Source organism: Apus apus, chromosome 3 (assembly GCF_020740795.1).
Source record: "Apus apus isolate bApuApu2 chromosome 3, bApuApu2.pri.cur, whole genome shotgun sequence".
NCBI classification, from domain to species: Eukaryota; Metazoa; Chordata; class Aves; order Apodiformes; family Apodidae; genus Apus; species Apus apus.
In genome coordinates, this window is record NC_067284.1 from 73,190,287 (window position 1) to 73,204,594 (window position 14,308).

The following is a 14,308-nucleotide window of genomic DNA, read 5'->3' on the forward strand; positions in this document are numbered from 1 at the left end:
TGCAGGGCTTGGGCACTTCTGAAGGTGATCTAGAACTTGCAGATTCAGTACACCCTTTGGACAAAAAGCATCTGTAAGCTACAGCAAAATCACTGTTATTTCAGTAAAAATAAGGTAAAACACAAGCAGAAGTATTTATTTACAGTGTGCACAGCAGGAAAAATAGTCAAAGATATTAATGTGAGACTTCAATGGGAAAACATGTACATGTGCTTGGACTTTCGAGAATTCATCTCTATGTGCTGCCTGGCTGATGCTCTCCTGACTCACCTCTCCCTGGGTGCTTTGCCCATCTTCCCAGCTGTGGTCACAACTTTCCAACAGTTGGCATTAGCTGTCACTACCAGGAGCAATTCTACCACCTTCCTGCCCTGATTCTGCCCTGCCACCTCCTCCATGGTGACCTCGGAGATGCTGGATGGGGTTGTGCAAAAATGAAATTTAGACCACCTTTATTTTTTATTGTTGCCTTTCACTGGATCTCTTCTTTCACCCTGTGGACTATGAAGCTGCGAGAACACTTGGTCAACACTAGCCAAAAGGCAGGTAAGGGGCAGGAATGAGTCACTGGGCTGGGGAGGGGACCACTGGTGCATCCTGGCTTAAAATCTCTGAAATTATGACCTGACTGTGACTGTTTCTGCCTGAAGAACTTCCTTGTTTGAAGCCAAATATGTGGTGTCCATCCAACAACAAAGGTATCTGACACAACTGTCTAAATGAGTTAGATGCTTGTAATACCTGACTGGCTCATGACTGAGAGCAGACGTGACAGCGATTAGGCACTCTGGGACAGCTTCTCATCCAGGGAAAGATGGACAAGATATGATAGGTGGAAATCTCAGAGGTGTGAGAGCCAGCTGCAGGGTGAGGTTCAAACTAAATTCAGGCTTGAAGTCTCTGCCTAACCCCAGAGACCTTCCCCACCAAAGAAATGCGAAGTGCCTTGGCAGCTGCCACTTGCAGAACCTTGCACAGAGTTAGACTGCTGTCTACTGAGCAGTGTATGTACAAACACAAGCATCAAATCCTTGCAAAACATAAATTGCACTTCACCACACCAAATAGAAGTTAATTGCCAGTCACCTCCCCAGCACTTCTTTAAATGCTTGCTTTGTTTTCCCACTGGACAAAGGCACTGCATTGATTTTTATGATATAATTATAAAAGGCCAAGGCAGGTTATTTTTCTAGATGATCTTTCCATGGGTAGCTGAAGTCACATGAGTCCCTAATACCTGTTATTGTGAAAATCTGGTAAATCTGCTTTAGGGGTTTTTTTGCCATCTAGACAGTGCCCACCAACATCACAGCCAAGATTTCCAGTGAAGCCTAGGGAACTATGATGTGGACCACAGCTTTCCTTTCTCCTGGGAAAACATGTGATTTCAGCCTAGAAGATGAAAAAAAAATATTAAAGTTAAAGGTGGTGTGAAGATGAGAGTTCGATCTAGTTTGTCATTATGTGATGGACCATTACAAGGTTTGATCAGAAACAGCAGTGCCCTAGCATTTTGTTTCAAACATGACGGATTCACAGAACCTAGCAGGAAAGATCTGGGGAGGAATTTTGCAGGAATCACAGCCCCTGGAAGGCTTGTTCAGGTTCACAGGAAAATAGCAGATGCACGCAGCTTCTCTCCTTCCCCAAATCAGGCAGGCTAGGCAGCTAGTGGGGTAATGTCTCCTATAAGGCAATGCAAGTTAGAGGTCTAAACTAGCAATAACCTCTTAAACAACAGAACTTATACACACAGGGAGAAAAATGCGTCTTAGTGACTTAGGTGTTGTTGTGGCTTTGGAAAATATGTTTTAAATGCTCAGAGCATGTGAAACAGAAGATGTTGCTCAGAAATTTCTGGGTACATAACTTTTTCTATTTTGAATAAGTCAAAGTGAAATGCTGACCCAAAGGACATTGCTGGATAAATTATATTTTAAAAAATAGGGAAGCCACAGGGAATTAAATAAAAAAACTGGTGAAGCCATAACTCACTTTGCTCTAAAAGAGGAAAGAAACCTGAACATTTGTTGAAAAAAAAAACCAAAACCACCCTTATTTTCTTCTTTCTTTGCAAAGTTTCAGCTGAAGACTGACTCAGCCTTATATAACAAAAGTCTGGATGGGGCATAATAAACATGAGTCATTGTAGCAAATTTTCAGATTTTCCTTGGGACTCTTTCTTACAGGATCTTTCTATTGGGAAAAGAAAAATGATAGGGAACAACTTGCTTCAAAATCCATATAGTTATAAATACAGATGACATTATGCAAACCACAAGAAAATGTCATTTGCTTCCCTCGCATAAACATGTGGTAAAAGTGCGCCAAGAGCACGTAAGAGACTGTCTTCACAGGAGAAGCAAAGTGTAAGGCTGTGGTAAAAGAAAGACCAGAAATACTACAGACATAAGATCTGTGAAGATACAATAACTAGACAGTGAATTTTATTGCTGCAGCTTTTTGGAAAACGGTCGATTCTGCAGTTGATCAGTGTCTGATGTGCATGGAGATCAGGCACGTTTGGGGATGCTGTTCCCCAGGCGGGCAGCTGTTTAATGGGTAAACTTGCACTCAGCTGGAATAGCCAACCATGTCTGAAAGCTGGGTAGTAAAACTAATGCTACCAACCCAGATGTATGTTAAGAAGTCAGGGTAGACACTGAATTTATATTGCTTTTGAAGCTCGTTTGTTTATCTGAAAGCTCTGGAGGGTGACAGCCCTCTGGTTTCTTTTGTTCTAGTGCTCTCCAAAAGCTCTCTGATTAATCAGTTTTCCTTTTCCTTCCAGTCCCCATGTTTGGGACTTGGAATATGTCTTTATATTGGAAAACAATAATAAAATTACTTGGGCCACAGCTGAGACATTCTCTAAAGCTTGTTGGTAAGGCATGGGAAAAAAAGCCAAACCTGCAGAAGGAAAGGACCTTTAGGAGGGTCCCTCCTGACTGTTCAGCAAACGCAAATCTGTTCTCCTTGATTTGGGTGATTTAATGTGGAATATGGGCAATGAATAAATATGTCTCAAAGCTGATGCCAAATTTTACTTGTTTTCTACTGAAAATCGCAGTCTCCAAGGGCCAAATGTCTGGCACTTTTGTCTCCATCTTCCTCACAAATTAAAAATGGTCTTGCCCTTCCAGAAGAGCTGACTATGCCCTTACTGAGTGCTTCTCAGAATCAGAATTGGGACTTCACACAAGTCACCTCAAATTATAATTCCTTGCCAGGAAACAGCTCTGGAAAGGCAATATCAAATCAATCTGTTATAAAGATAAACACCTGGCAACAGAATTAGACAGAAGAGGGTAGCAGTCAAATGGAAAGTGCCATTTGGAGGATCCTGGAACAGACTTCACACTTGGTTTTCATTTGCTTTCTGACTCTAAAGAGCAAATCAAAATGTAACTGGTAAAATGAAGTTCCTAGAAAGAAACTCAAATTCCAGATGGCTGATACCACTCAGACACCAGCTGTGAGGAGGTAATAAACTCTGCTTTTAAAAAGAAATAGGCAGTGCCAAGCTGCTATTGCTACCCTTGGGGGTTTTGTGTCTGCTGAATTCAGCTGGTTTTAAGGGCCACACACATCCAGGGTCTGTACAGTCCCTGATATGAGTATCTTCCTTCTGATTGCCATTAGACTATGTAGCATGTACGAAAAGAAGTGTTCTTCTAGTAGGATTGAAACCTTTGTCAAGCAATACCAAGGAGCAGTTGAACATCATTTGGGCACTGGAAATATTTTCCCTGGAGGCAAGAGCTCGCAACACTTTTGAGTGAATCCACAGTGTTCTCTGCAAGGTGAGAGAGTCAAGGAACCACAGAATCCTTGGAGCTGGAAGGGACCTCTAGAGATCACCTAGTTGAATCCCCCTGCCTAGATTGCCTAGAGCACGTTACACAGCACTGCATCCATGTGGGTTTTGAGTATCTCCAGAGGAGGGGACTCCACAGCCTCTCTGGGCAGCCTGTTCCAGTGCCTTGTCACTCTCAGAGTAAAGAAGTTTTTCCTCATGTTCATATGGAAGTTCCTGAGTTCCAGCTTGTGTCCATTGCCCCTTGTCCTGTCACCAGGCACTACTGAAGAGAGTCTGGTTCCATTCTCCTTGCACCCACCCTTTAGATATTTATAGACATTGATAAAGTCTTCTCTCCAGGCTAAACAGCCCCAGATCTCTCAGCCTTTCCTTCGGTTTATCCAAATTTCACCTTATTTTAAACAACTGCACTTGTACTGGGGAACAGGAAGGACCTGTTTGCTGCAGAAGCATCTTGCCATGGCCCAAGGAGGTGTGTGGGGAGGGATGGAAAATGGGTCCAGTGAACCACATTGGCTGTGGCACAGGGGAGAGGACACAGCAGAAGCTGAGAGCATGGCACACTACAGGTAGGTAGGCTGGAGTGGGAAAGACTGTAATTTCAGCAGCTAGACTTTTCAAAGACCTCCTTGCTCAGTAGCATCACCTGGTCTCTGGCTGTCAGGGGGTAGAAACAGAAGAAAAAACCAGGCATTCAGGTTCCCCTTGGTTAAAAAATGGTTTTGGATAGCCTTTAGCCCACACTGGACATCACAGCCTATTCCTGCTGCTGCTGAACTGTAAGTAGTCTGTGTTTTGGTGCTGGTGGGACTTGAACCTCCATGTGACTTAGTCTGGAGACTGAGTGGCACAGTCAGTCCCAGCTGCACTCCACTGTGCCAAGGCTCCTATGCACTGTGGCTGCATTCAAAACCAGCGTGGGCAAGTACCTGGTGACACAACTAGTGATGCAGGAGATGAATGCAACAGCTAAGCATGCACACTCCTATGCAATTGCACATGAATGGATTTATCTCTTGTGTCTTTACCAACCGCAGCTCATCTGTGGGAAACCAGATTCCCTCTGAGTTCCTAGATTTGAAAATGTTGTGTTGCTACTAGACTATTTCATGCTACAAAGAGATTGCAGGTACAGGACAAACTCTGAAAGCAGAGCAGCTGAAATTAATGAGATTGGGAGGTTTCCTTGCTGCTGCTGTTGTCAGGAAAAATACAAACTAGTTACTGCTTGAAAGCATGCATTTCTGCTCCCCTTGGCCAAGTCATATTGAGCCTGAAAAAAAGTGTTTTTTGAAGAATTACACATCACATAGAGTAGAATTTGCCCTGTTGTTCTTTAAAAATAATCTTCCTTGTTGTTCCCTAAATGAAATAATTAATTTCAGTGTTTTCAAAAAAACCTTTGCCTTTCTATTTTTACACAGTACTGTTAAGCATAGAGAGTCATTCTCCCTTGAGCATTTGGGTTGTGTTTTTTTTTTAAGAAAAGTTACAAGCATTTGTAAGTCTAACCCTTTGCAATGAAACTTGAACTAACTCTGGTTTTTCTTTTTCCATTGTTTAGAAAAAGTATTTTTTGTTCAGCTGCCCTCTGCCTTTGGTTGGAAACTTGAAGCCAAGTATTTTCCATCTTTAAGTGAAAATGAGTAAATATTCCTTAGTTATTGGGTGACATCTTTAACTGGTCTTGAGGATTATAATCCTACTGAAGTCAAAGGGATCAGACTGTTTCATACAGGATACAGAATTGTTCTGGTTGGAAAAGACCTTTAAGATCATTGAGTCCAACCACAACCTACCTCCACCAACCATTAACCTAACTCTACCAAGTTCAGTGCTTAAACCATGTTCTTAAGCACCACATCTATATGGCTTCTAAACACCCCCAGGGATCGTGATTCAACCACCTCCCTGGGCAGCCTATTCCAGGGTTTAATTACCGTTTTAGTGAAGAAGTTTCTTCTAATATCTAATCTAAACCTCCCCTGGTGCAACTTGAGCCCATTTCCTCTTGTCCTATCACTTGTTACTTGGGAGAAGAGACCAATCACCACCTGGCTACAATGTCCTATCAGGTAGTTGTAGAGAGCAATAAGGTCTCCCTTCAGCCTCCTTTTTTCCAGGCTAAACAACTCCAGTTCCCTCAGATGATCCTTGTATGACTTGTGCTCTAGACCCTTCACCAGCTTTGTTGCCCTTCTTTGGACTTGCTCCAGTGTGGAGAATAGCCATAGGAAAAGAAAAGGGGCCTCCTCTATCTGTAAAGAAGTAGACAAAATAATATGAAACCAGCAAAGGGCCAGGGCTTGCTGTGAGAAGCGCTGTGAATGTTGACAAAAATCAAAACACTGTTTAACATGAGCTCAGTGTTTGATTGGCTACATCCTGGGAACCCAAGGTCTGTGTATGTGCCAAGGAGCAGGTGTGAGTGCTGTTTACACTCTCTGTACCCCGCTTAATTATTCTCAGTTCCCACTGTAAAAGTATGTAAGGGAGCATTTTCCCATAATAAATTATTCCATTGCTTCTCAGCCTGGAGTCTTTGTCTTAACCACCACACTCCAGCACCTCAATGTCCTTCTTGTAGTGAGGAGTCCAGAACCGAACACAGTACTTGAGGTGCAGCCTCACCAGTGCTAAGTATGGGAGACAATCACTTCCTTAATCCTGCTGGTCACACTATTTCTGATAGAAACCAGGATGGCCACCTGGCCACACTGCTGGCTCATATTTGGCTGGCTCAATCAACACCCCCAGGTCATTTTCCACCAATCTCCAGTCTACTAGGACCTCCCAGCTACACCCCAACAAACCAGTAAGCAAAAGTATGGACCTTCAAGACTTTTTTTGTGCCGGAAGAATTTGATGTGGCTTGGAAGTAGTGTCCTGGTTTGGCTGGGATAGAACCATAGGCCAGCTGTGGCACACAAGCTGTGAGCACTTGCAAGTCGGCTGGGGGCTTAAGGTAGGAGGGGCAAATGCCAGAGCAGCTGGCTCAAACTGGCCAGCAGGTGTATCCCATAATGTAAACAAGAGGCTCAATACAAAGAGAGAAGTCTATTTCTTCTTCTTGTTTCTGCCTCTGTTCTCAAAGATTGCTGTTGCTGGAAGGGCTCTCAAAATCATGCTTCTGAGGATTGCTTTCCTGTTTGCTGGGAGTGCCATGCATGGACCAGGCTTAGTATAGCTTTCTGTACTTTATATTAGCATTAATCTTAGTTTTGCTGTTTTGTTGAATTTGTGTTTGTTTAACTGTGACCCCTGGGTTTTCTCTCCTTTTTCTCCCTAGAGAAAGGTGCCTGTCCTGAGATGCAACGCTGGAACCCATCTTGAATGTAGCTCTGGGCTTGTCTTGCAGCCTTTCTGTGCTAAACCCAATGGTAAGGGCTGTGCCATGCTTTTCATAGCAACACAAATTTTGTGAAACAAATGTTAGAAATGCACTGTTACTTTGCCTGGTTTTTCACTTTGGTTAGAGGTTATTAAGAAGGCTATAGGGCAAAGGAACAGTGCTTCTAGTGGGATAGCGGGCAGAAGTTTTTCTGTGGGGGTGAATAATTTTGAATCTGTTGTGCTAGCATAGATATTGAATGAAATCAAATTTTAGTCAGCTTTGTAAATATCCTCGTAACTCCTGCAACCCATGTGGAGTCATGGCCCTGAATTTGGGAATGGAAATGTCTCACACTGTCCTGGGCCAGCCCTTCCAGACATGAAGGTGAACTGGCAAACATCACTGTTTTTTTTTGTTTGGTTGGTTGTTTTTTTTTTTGTGATACAGTCATGGCTACAAAGCTTTTACTGCTTTGCTCACAGAGTTACAAACCTTAACTGGCCCAAGAAAGGAGACAGAGTGGGTGAAGGTGCTGTTCCTGACACAAGCAGCCCTTCAATTTTAGAAACTACTGCTCAACCCCAACTTGAGGTTGAGAGCATTCTCTGGAGCATGTAGAATAAACATTTTTCTTAATTTTACTACTTCACCAGCTGTGCTTGTGTTATGGTCTCCCCTCAGAAAGGGCAGAGTATCCCCACCAGACTGTTATAAATGTACGTCCTAAAGGAGAATTTCGAGCAAGTGATGGTGGCATGTTCTCCAGCCTCATAACTTCTCCTTGAAAATATTTTCAGGTGTTATATTTTAAGGTAAAAGGATGCCTTGTGGGGTTTGTGCTGAACCAGGCTTCAAGTGGAAAACATCAGAGTGATACTTTTACAGCAAGAGTGACAAAAAGGCAAAAGACACTTTATAAAACACCTGTGAAATTTATCGGTAGTGGCAAGGTGATCCTGGCCTGATATAATTGTGATGTTTTGCTAGTTCTGCTATGCCAAATCTCTCCCTACTGGCTCCCTGGGTCCTGTGCAAAGCCTCAGTTGTTACAGAAGATCCCTGAATGCCTGCAGCTGGGGCTGATCCTGCTCTGTGAAGTGAGGGGAGAAGAAGGGCTTCGCAAAGTGTGCACCCTCTGGGTTCAGTCCTGCTGAGGTCAGGGGAAATTATGTTCATGGCAGGAGGATGGGATATTAATGTGTTTCAGAAGGGGTATATTGTACAATAATTTCCTTACTGAAACTCTGGCCTTATTCAGTGTTTTGCTGTGTGTGCCAGGTAAACCAAGGACTTGCTTTTGATGGAGCATGCTTGCTTGTACAGGTCTTGCTGCCCTTCTGCTCTAAATAGCTGATTTCACAAAGGAGAGCTTTTTAAGCATTAATAGCATTTTTCAAGAAGATCTTGACAAAGAAAGAGGAGCCCCTTAAATATCTGCCTTCCCACTATCTGGCAGCAATGAGGACACAACCTTGGGAGTTATTTAAAGCAATATATTATTAATTGCATCTTGTAGTTGAGAGGCACTGGGATCTTAGGAGAATTACTTTCAAGGTGGCCTTTGCACAGTTGTGCTGTCTGGATGAGCCATAGTGCCACTGTTAATCTGGGCACTCCTTGGGTGGAAAAATAGTATCACCCATGTTAGGTCTGCTGACATGCTGTAAAAAGTACAGTGGCTGGGATGCTGTTAGTATAGCTGTGCAATGAGACTTTGTTCCCGTGGAAGGTACTGATAAAGTTTCTGCTGTGCTTAAATTAGACAGAGCCTCCTCATTTAGTCTTTGGTTGAGGAGGATGAGACGAACAGCATAAGAGATGAAGGCCTGGGCTACACTTCTTTCCTTGCATCATGTGATTTAAGTACTGCACTTGTCACTGTCCTAGTATCTTCCACCAGAAAATCACCTTCAAAGTTTCTTAGTATAAAATTAATATGTTTCTGTCATAGACTCTGGAGCAACAGTCTTAAAAGACTGTTGTGAAGGCAGAGTCTTCTCTGTTAACTGGTTTTACGTACCAAAATTACCTCAGAGCTGGTGTGTACCAGGTCAGGAGCCTGGTTTTCTTCAGCTACTGTTTTTTGCCAACCATTTACCTCTAAGTAAGGCTACTGGCTACGGAGAGATTACCAAATCAAAATAATACCTTCCCATGCTTTGTGCTCCCATTGACAGGAAAAAAAAATGTATTGGGAAACGTTTTTGACTTGCAGGTTTCTGGCCTATCTGTGAACACGGCTGCTAGCTGATGGCTGCTGCAGGAGCCTCTGTGAAATGAATTGGTGATTATAGTTCAGTTCCTGTTGACAGGCATCCACCTTACAACCTCCGCAGCTGGCAGCCCCTGTGGCAGGCACAGCAGAGAGGTCCAGGGCTGAAGGAGCAGGAAAAATAAACAGCCCTCTCATAACAGGATGTGACTGCCCTGCTTCCATGATTCATATCCTGAGCAGCCTCCGCTGGACTGGTGCAGCCCAGCAACCAGGTCCTTGGCCCGCTGGCTTCTCTTTGAGGTCCAAGAGACTTTCTGATATTAATGCTGTTTGTGAGGAAACTGCTCTTGGCCTGGTTTTCAGGAATTCCCACTCCTGCCTCTCCTGTGAGATTAAAATTTCTGCCTCAGCGAGGGCTCTCAAAGGGGCTTTGTAGTGCTGCCGGCATTACCTGGGATTTTGATATAAAAGTCAAGTTGGAGGCTGTCTCATCTTACAGCACTTCCTGTAGAGCTGGTCTGAGCATTCATCAAAGAGAAATGTGGAAAGATTTGCAGTGAAATGCACATCCAGTGTCCACTTGCTTATGGTGCAAATGTCTCCTTCCTCATTTTGCTGCCTTCTCCCTCAGCTTTTCAGTCAGCTTTGGCATTTGCTGGCTGCTGACCCTAACCCTGTTGGAGTGCTTTTGGGATGGCACAACTCCAGGAGCATCAGGCTCCCCTCTAGCCCACTGACACATCTTGCTTTCCTTTTGGCATCTGATTGCCTTCCAGGTAGATTTAGGTTCCTTCTAAAAAGCCAGAGTATTTCCAGCTGCTACTACACAAATGCGTCTGCTGTCTCCATGTTCCTGAATAGTTTTCCTCATTATGTACAACTCGGGGGATGTGCTGAGGAAGGTAGAACGTACTTGTAATTGATGTCTGTGGAAAATGAGTGTTTATGGTATACTCACTGTCAGAAAAAAGAGCAGCTTTCTCTGATGCATAACTACCCAAACTCAATCTCTGAAAACATACAACTGTCTTCTTTTCAGGCTTCTGCAACCTGGAAAATGGAGGATTCATCCATTTCCCTGTACATAAATATTATTATGGCTATTTTTCTAATTGCTTGTGCTGCTGCTTTTAGAAAGACCAAGACCTTGCCCCTCCCCAGAGGTTCCTTTGCACCTGACAACAGTTTTTTTAGCCTGTTTCCTTTTCCATAGCTAAGTTTAGCTCTTGGTTTTTCTTCATCTCATCCCTCAGGCAAATCTCACAAGTAGTTAAGCTGCTTATTTTCTTCCTCCCTTCATCAAGAAGTTTGTAGAAATAAAGCTCAAGTTTTAGTATGAGATTGGTCAGGGAAAAAAAATCCAAAGATAAGAGAAACAAAAATTCTTTACTGAGGTTATTGTGCCATTGAAATACACAGAGTAGAAGACAGCTTTGCTGAGGCTGACTTTATTAATCATCACAGAAATCCCTGCAAGGATTTTGATTTCTTGTATACTTCACATGAGCCCTGTTCCCAACCAGTCCTGTGCTGCTGACTTGGCTACTGACCTGTATTCATGTCATAGTGTGCACTGAAGATCTACAAGTAGCCAACAAGAAGACAGGCCTGCCTTCAACGTGTCACAGTCTGAATATGTGACAAGGTGTAGCAGTCAATGAAAATAACAGTTGTGCAAAAGCTAAACTGACCATAAGAAGGCAAGGGAGGAGAAACTGAAGCTCTTGACTGCCAGCCATGGGTTGATGTTGACATTTGTCTGTTCCTTCCCTGTAGGCAATATTTTTTGCAATAGAAGAAGCAGAGGGGAATCTTTGAAGAATTCTGCTTTGAGGGGTGTGAGCAGGTTCCCCATCATGTTGGGAATGGATGGAGGTGCTGGTGCACAGGAACAGGAGGTGACTGCTTCTGGAGTATTTGACCAGGTGCTGACCCAAAGCTGCAAGTCTGTTGAGTCTCACAGGTTCTGTTGGGCTGTGGGGTCTGCACAAATGCTTGGGGAAGTCTAGGGTCCTTGTAAAGTGATTGCATCTGTAGAATGAAATAATGGGGCAAATTTTAGGGTCACAAAAACTTCTAGAACTCCTCAGTGTGATTGCACTGCATAGTTTGGAAAAAAACATTTAAAATCCTGCCTGGAGGAGAGCAGCAGATCAAACAAGATTTAAGATCTCCCAGCAGTATTCTATCTTAGATGATCTTTTCCTGTGACATTAATTTCCTTGGACAGAAGATGAAGAACTTTTAAATGAATTATAATGATTTTTAGTTTCTACTGTCCTTGCATATTGCTGCAATTATCAGTGCAGCCTCTCAGTTGCCCTGCTGTCATCACAGAGCCAGAAAGGTTACTAATGGTTCAACCAAAACCTGCCAGATCTGTATATGTGTGTGGTATGTCAGTGCCCATAGAAGGTGCATCCCTGAAATTCAGAGGTAATTAATTTCATACCCCTGCCCAAACAAGGTCTGCTCACCATTTATCAAGGACATTTCAAGGTGAATTTTAGATTATACTTGTGCTGGCTTTTTCCATTGGGTAAATTCCACTTCACTTGGATGGGTTCCTCTAGTGGGTCATTTAGTAGACAAGGGAGTGCCTTAAAGGTTGTGTTGAGTTACTGAAGAAAATTTGATCTGTGGTCAAGGTGTTAAAAAACCAAGGCAGCATTTAGGCAGACATCCTAGGAATTACCTAGGCTAAATGGATAAACCTAGTAACTTCAATTCCAAAAACATATTAAGGAAAGGACTATTTATTTTTCCTGCTATTAGGGCAAATACCCTTTTTAGACTAGAACCCTTGGAAGTAGAAGCACTACAGTCTTTACTAATGCTAGAAACAGCCCTAATGGCTATATTGCTGGAGGGCTTTCTTCAGGTTAGGATTCTTGCAAGTCACTGCATTTTGCTGCATGGATCTTGCTCTGCTTGGCTCCAGTATGCAAAGGGTGGCCTAGCTGAGCTGCCTCAAAGACCTCAGTCACATGAGATGCTCTGACACTTTCTCACCAAGAGTTTCAAAGCTCTATTAACTGGCACTCCAAACTGGTTGAATTTAATGACAGTCTTTCCACTGACATCATGGCTTTGATTTATACCCTTAATGCATAACGCATTGTTAAAAATGTGAGTCTTAATGTCCTTATCCAGCCTGCAGTTCTTCCAAGTTAAATATGAATAAACAGAGAAAGGGGAAAAAAACCCACAAGACAAGTTTTAAGAGATTTCTGTGTGTCTGTTAGAGGCAACTCTTGACTAATGCCAAGAGGCAGCGGGAAAGGGTGTCTTCTGCCTGGGAACTGGGAGCCTGCAGGACTCTTCGTAGCCAGAATGTTGCACTGCCAAGTTATTTTCTATCAGAAAAGGCAACTGAACTTCTTGCGTGATAGTTAGACCAGCAGAAAGGTTAATGGACTAAGAACCCTGTATGTTTAACTAAATCTGTCAGCCACTGTATTTTTCTCCTATATTTTAAAGGAAATGAGGCTTACACAGTTGCAGTGCCTGTCTGTCCATCTGTTGGTCCCCCCTGCTCCTACCCATAACTTTCAAACTATCAGCAAATTTCAGCCAATCTGGAAAGAAAATATCTCAAAGATGTTACCATTTTAGTGAATTTTATCACAACTGGGTAGAAATTTTCCAGAGTCTAACCAATGTCCCTTCAAGGTAAAGCTGAGATCAGCTCTTTGTTTGCCCCATCTGCCCTGCTGTTGTGTGAGTGGCTTTAAACCAGCTACCACATGGACTGCTTCTTGCTTGCCTCAAAGCAATGGAAGAGTAAAAAGTAAAGGTTTTGTAGGAGCTGGAGATGTCACTGGAGACTTGGAAGGGATTGGAGGGGGACTGCGAGTATCAAGTGGGAAACAGAGATAAGTGAGACCACTGTGTTGGATAGGTGGTGGTAACAAGGGAAGTATACCCAGAATGTATAATGCACTGACAACTTTTCAGGGACATGATGATTTTTTTTTAAGGATGAGAAAACATCAGAAAACTTGAGAATATTGTGGTGGGGAGGAGGGCTGAGGGGGGATGCAGGGTAAACCCAAAGGTGTAACAGGGAGACAACACTGGGCTGTAGTGGGCTAATTTCAGTGTAGGGGTACATAACAGAAATCTGCAGAAAACTATTTCAGTAGTTCAGCTGCTCACAGAAGAACTTGTTTTATCGAGCTCTTTGTTGGCAAGGGTAGACGAGGGAATGACTGAAGTTGTTCAGAAAATATGCTCTTATTATTTCTTTGGGGCTCTGCAATAGTACTGATAGAGATAGCAAATCTTTTCATGAGAAATTATGGCCAGAAATCATACCTACCCTCTGCCGCCTGCACTCCTCACAGCACCCACTGGGTTTCTTCGATTCCAGGACTTAGTTTTTCTTAAAAGGATGGTTGTTTTGCTGTGCCCACGCCACTAAGATGGAGCTGCACAGATTAAATAGAGCCTTTGTGAGCAGCTCCCTGGACTATGTGAGGAGGATCCTTCTTTACAGCTCTGTGAAAGCTTAGACTTACTTGGATGGCAATCAGCATGCCTTGGTAGATGAAGCATTGGCCGTCTGTGTATCATTAAGGAGCTTGAAGAGTCAATTCAGTCCAGACAGTAAACAATGAGTTGCTGACACTTTTCAGCTCTGCTGGGGCTCAAAAATACCAGCATGCACATCTGAGCCGTATCAGTGGAAACACACAAGGATTAGATTCTTTTGGTGATGGCTGCATTTTTATTGTGAATAATCTGATGGGAGCCCGATGGTGTCCAACACATCCATTTTTGCCTTAAGATTCTTTTGCCATCTGAAGCGTTGTTAGTTTTAATGACATAATTATCCTTTATATGTTCAGTTAGACGTGTGGGTTGGATTTTTTCTTTTATTTTTTTTTTTCCCCAAGTTATAATTAGTTTCCCTGAGAAGCAGCAGCTTTAATGCTTG

At 43.1% G+C, this 14,308-nt stretch overlaps 1 long non-coding RNA gene across 3 annotated transcripts in view; it reads left to right on the forward strand.

The window, feature by feature from the left end:
- The window catches only part of LOC127383339 (uncharacterized), a 65,592-nt gene that overhangs the window by 16,957 nt on the left and 34,327 nt on the right, over positions 1 to 14,308 (forward strand). For all 3 annotated transcript variants that reach the window (XR_007889161.1, XR_007889162.1, XR_007889163.1), the window contains exon 3: positions 7,110 to 7,200. This is a non-coding gene — a long non-coding RNA (uncharacterized LOC127383339). The remainder of the gene's footprint in view (positions 1 to 7,109; positions 7,201 to 14,308) is intronic.